The 5,000-nt window shown below is 48.1% G+C and overlaps 1 protein-coding gene across 1 annotated transcript in view; it reads right to left on the bottom strand.

Moving 5' to 3' along the window:
• dnaaf5 (dynein axonemal assembly factor 5) overlaps window positions 1-5,000 on the bottom strand; it is a gene marked incomplete at its 5' end in the record, with an annotated part of 39,013 nt that overhangs the window by 13,432 nt on the left and 20,581 nt on the right. The window lies entirely within an intron of this gene.

Below are 5,000 nucleotides of genomic sequence, written 5' to 3'. Positions count from 1 at the left end.
GGAACTGGACCTCCTGTGGTTTGGCTGTCAGGAGGTTACTATGGGAAATTCACTAGGAGGCTATTCCCACTATCACACACACACACACACACACACACACACACACACACACACACACACACACACACACACACACACACACACACACACACACACACACACACACACACACACACACACACACACACACACACACACACACACACACACACTTTGTCCAGTGTAAAGGGCAGTGTTAGAGATGGGACACACAGAGTTTCCCGAGATGCCTGAAAGGCAGAAAAGAAATCTAATGCATCAGGAATGTGTGAATAAAAAATTAGACAAAGATGGGAAACTTCAGAGTTGCCACTGAAATAACACACACACACACACGCACACACGCACACACACACACACAGACACACACACACACACACACAGCCTCTCTCAGGCAGACATGCACACTGTTTTCCAGAAAAAAAGCAAGGCCAGAAGTCTGCACACACACACACACACACACACACACACACTTGTATTTTTACAGGGGCCCCATGTAGAGACAATGAGGGATGGAAACAATACAGAAGAGGAGGAAATGTCTCCTCACTTTTACAAGACTGGGCAACGGATTTAGCCTTTATGATGGGCCTCTTCCCAGCCTCGCCTGCCACTCACAACATCCTCTCCACTCCCACTCCCAATCTCTCTCCCACTCCCAATCTCACTCCCACTCCCAATCTCACTCCCACTCCCAGTCTCACTGCCAGTCTCACTCTGCTTTCCACTCAGTTACAGAGTTCAAGGTTTCACTGCTCATGCATGTTGAATGAACCCTACCCCAGCCCCACTGCCTTGGCTAAATGAAGCGGTGAATGTAGAATGACGGGAAAGGCCTCCCTTTTTCTTAAGGTGCCAACCAGGTCCGCAATGTACAAATTGAAAATATGAAATGTTTGCATGGGACTAGAGTGTGCGACCTTTATTTAATATTTTTAAATATTGTAAATGCCCTACAACACTAACTGGGGTAAACTAATAAAACCACCAGAGTGCCCAGCAGACGATAACACTGCCCCTGGTTCATCTCTGCTGGGGCGGCCCTGTGATCTCCAGGCCAGAGCAGGCCATAGCAGAGCAGAGCAGAGCAGAGCAGAGCAGACCTGAGCAGGCCAGAGCAGAGCAGAGCAGAGCAGGCCAGAGCAGAGCAGAGCAGGCCAGAGCAGAGCAGAGCAGGCCAGAGCAGAGCAGGCCAGAGCAGGCCAGAGCAGAGCAGAGCAGAGCAGGCCAGAGCAGGCCAGAGCAGAGCAGAGCAGCCCGGGGTCCGGTCATGTGAGGAGAGGGGAGCAGGTGAGAGGCTGGAGACGGCCCTGGGTCCGGTCATGTGAGGAAAGGGGAGCAGGTGAGAGGCTGGAGACGGCCCTGGGTCCGGTCATGTGAGGAGTGGGGAGCAGGTGAGAGGATGCAGGCAGACTGGGGCTTAGAGGAGAGACTGGTGCCGTCCTCTCAACACTGATCCCCCCCACGACACCTCAAAACACACAGGGTGGGCCAAGGTTAAACCCACTGGGCTTTGAGACAGAGAAAGAGAGAGAGGGATACAGAGAGAAAGAATGACAGAGAGAGAGAGAGAGGGTTACAGAGAGAGAAAGATAGAGAGAGAGAGAATGACACAGAGAGAGACAGAGAGAGACAGAGAGAGAGAGTGTGTTTAGAATGCATGTGGAACATTCAGGGTTTGGAATCATCTGCATTAGGTCTAAAGGGAACGAACCTTAACTTCCAGAAACACATTAAGACAATGACATCATCACACTTAGGGAACATCACTAACTGTCCACCAAATTACAGAGAGGTCATGTTGCCTTGCCAAAAACTGTGTACCACTCACAAAGGCAGAGAATAATTATCTGCTACAAATCAAAGTGACAATTTCATGAACGCAATAAAAATGGGGAAATATTATGTATGGATATGTATTCATATCCTGACAGAAAAAGACAGATATTCCCCCTTCAGACAGGAACATTTATATTGACATATTGGAACGAGACGTACTCATCCAGGCCAAGGGAAACGTACTCATCTGTGGGGATTTGGGAGCTCTCCACACAGTGAGCTCTGCTGCTTCTGTCCTAAATAATGTCCCAAACATCACAGAACTAAATCATACCTGGGCTTATATCTCATTGAGCAGTACTGCCAGACCTGGGATCACACCAGAGCTTATATCTCATTGAGAAGTACTGCCAGACCTGAGCTTATATCTCATTGAGAAGTACTGCCAGACCTGAGCTTATATCTCATAGAGCAGTACTGCCAGACCTGAGCTTATATCTCATAGAGCAGTACTGCCAGACATGAGCTACACCTGAGCTTCCATCTCATAGAGCAGTACTGCCAGACCTGAGCTCTTAGCTTATACTGTATCTTATAGAGCAGTACTGCCAGACCTGAGCTTATATCTCATAGATCAGTACTGCCATACCTGAGCTTATATCTCATAGATCAGTACTGCCAGACCTGGGCCCTGAGCTTATATCTCATAGAGCAGACCTGGGCCCTGGCGACACACCTAAACAAATCTACAATCTAAAAAAAGATGCAGATCTCAAGAACAGAAATATACCCTAGGAACACACCCAATTGAACAAACAAACAACTATAATTAACTAGACTTAAAATAAGTTCAACAGGAAGCTTCTACCTTGCCATGAAGGATCGGAGGGAAAGAGCACGTAGGTCCTTCTACGGCAGAAAACAACAAATCTGTGTAGAGATGCCAACCAGAGTCTAGATGAACATGTGTGAATCTGGAACTGAACTGCATGCCCTTTATTATGGCAGTGAGGTGTGGGGTCCACTTCCACATCAGGAATTCAAAAAATGGGACAAACACCCGATTGAGACCCTGCACGTAGAGTTCTGTAAAGGTATCCTAAAGATGCACAGAAATACCACAAGCAATGCAAGCAGGGCAGATTTAAGCCAATATCCACTGATATCAAAAATACAAGTCATGACCTGAGGGACGACCCCTAAGAACTCATGTAATCTAATCTTGAAAATGTCATGAATCAATATTATTGGTTATAAATACTGTTGCTACACCTGTTGATATTTGTTTATTTTCATTATTGTGTTATTAACTATTGTTATATACTTGTCTTGTTTTCATTATTGTGTTATTAACTATTGTTTTATACTTGTCTTTTTTTATTATTGCATCGTTTATAAAGAGAAAAAAAAGAGGGAGAGAGAGAGTGACTGAGAGGGCTGGAGAGAGACAGAGAGAGCGAGAGAGAGAGAGAGATAGAGAGAGAAGGAGCGAGCCGGAGCGACACCCTTCAAACAAAGAAGTTCAAAGTGGCCTTGATGCAGGGAAAGGTCAAGACTGGAGCACTCTGGTCTTTTCCTGCCCCGTTTGAAGTGCAACCCCGGCACGGCAGTTTGGGGCGGTCTGGGGGGTTGGTGTGTGTGTGTGTGTGACTGGTCAGTGGCTGGGCGGGGATGGCAGCTTAGAGAGCATACTTCAGCTGCTTCGCCGCCCCATGCTCCATTAGCCAGCAGAGCCGCAGGGCGGCCGAGAGGAGATGAAGGGATGAAAGAGGGAAAGGGGAGGAGAGGAGAGAGGGATTACCAGAGGGATGAAGAGCCAAGTGATGTCTCAGCACCCTGGATTGGGGCGGGGGGGTGGCGACCGCAAACGACACTTCCCCAGCCCCCTCTTCTCATGCTCTTTGACTTCCTCTCTCTGCCTCTCTCTCTCTCTCACTCTCTCTTCTCTCTCTCTCTCTCTCTCTCCCTCGCTCTCTCTTTCGCTCGCTCTCTCTCTCTCTCTCTCTCTCTCTCTCTCTCTCTCTCTCTCTCTCTCTCTCTCTCTCTCTCTCTCTCGTGTGAACACAGAGGGGGTGCTGACTGACTTCGCTAACAGGGTTGGCTGAGCCCTGATGACAGGTGGGGGACAGGGATCAGAAATGCTGCATGTGAGGGTTAGTGTCTGTGTGTCTGTGTGTGTGTGTATCTGTGTGTGTGTGTGTGTGTGTGTGTGTGTATCTGTGTGTGTGTGTATCTGTGTGTGTGTGTGTGTGTGTGTGTATCTGTGTGTGTGTGTGTGTGTGTGTGTGTGTGTGTGTGTGTGTGTGTGTGTGTGTGTGTGTGGCCAGTTCCATGCTGTAAATCCACAGTGATTAACCGCGCACAAGCTCCAGGCGGGGTAGATAAGATCTTAAGAGGTTGCTGTGGGTAGCAGCATTCTACACGCTTCAAATAAAACGGTCATCTGTGTGTGGCCAGTCAGTCGCTGGTTAGTGTGGTCTAGCTAGGCTAAGCATAAGTAGTCTGAACGTGTCTGTTAACAGGGGTTTGTCTGTTGCTGCGGTTTTAGATAAGCCCAACTCTAGTGGCAGAGCCAGATGGCCCCGCACACAGATGTCACACACTCTGATAGTTACTGACCGTCACCACTACCACAGCTGTCTGGGAGCTGAGCTTACACTGACATTCACACTGACTACACACACAGCTGTCTGTGAGCTGATCTTTCACTTACACTCACACTGACAACACACACAGTCAGTAGCAGGACTTTTTATGGACTTCCCAATGCTCCTGGCCGGTAAATACACGGACAGTGAGTAGTGGCAGAAGCCAGAGATCACACAGACAGTGAGTAGTGGTAGAAGCCAGCGATCACACAGACAGTGAGTGGTGGCAGAAGCAGAAGATGTAATATTGTGAGCTGTGCTTCCAGCAGAGACATGAATGCTATCACAAACATGACGCAACCCGGCTAGGAGAGGGGAATTCATGAAGATTGATGTGAGAGTGTCACACTGAAGGGCAGATAGAGGTTAGTCCCTGATAGAGTGATAGAGGTTAGTCCCTAATAAAGTGATAGAGGTTAGTCCCTGATAGAGTGATAGAGGTTAGTCCCTGATAGAGTGATAAAGGTTATTCCCTGATAGAGTGATAGAGGTTATTCCCTGATAGAGTGATAGAGGTTATTCCCTGATAGAGTG

Source organism: Sprattus sprattus (assembly GCF_963457725.1).
Source record: "Sprattus sprattus genome assembly, chromosome: 6".
NCBI classification, from domain to species: domain Eukaryota; kingdom Metazoa; phylum Chordata; class Actinopteri; order Clupeiformes; family Clupeidae; genus Sprattus; species Sprattus sprattus.
Note: the sequence above shows the minus strand (reverse complement) of the source record. Positions and strands in the feature narration are given on the sequence as shown.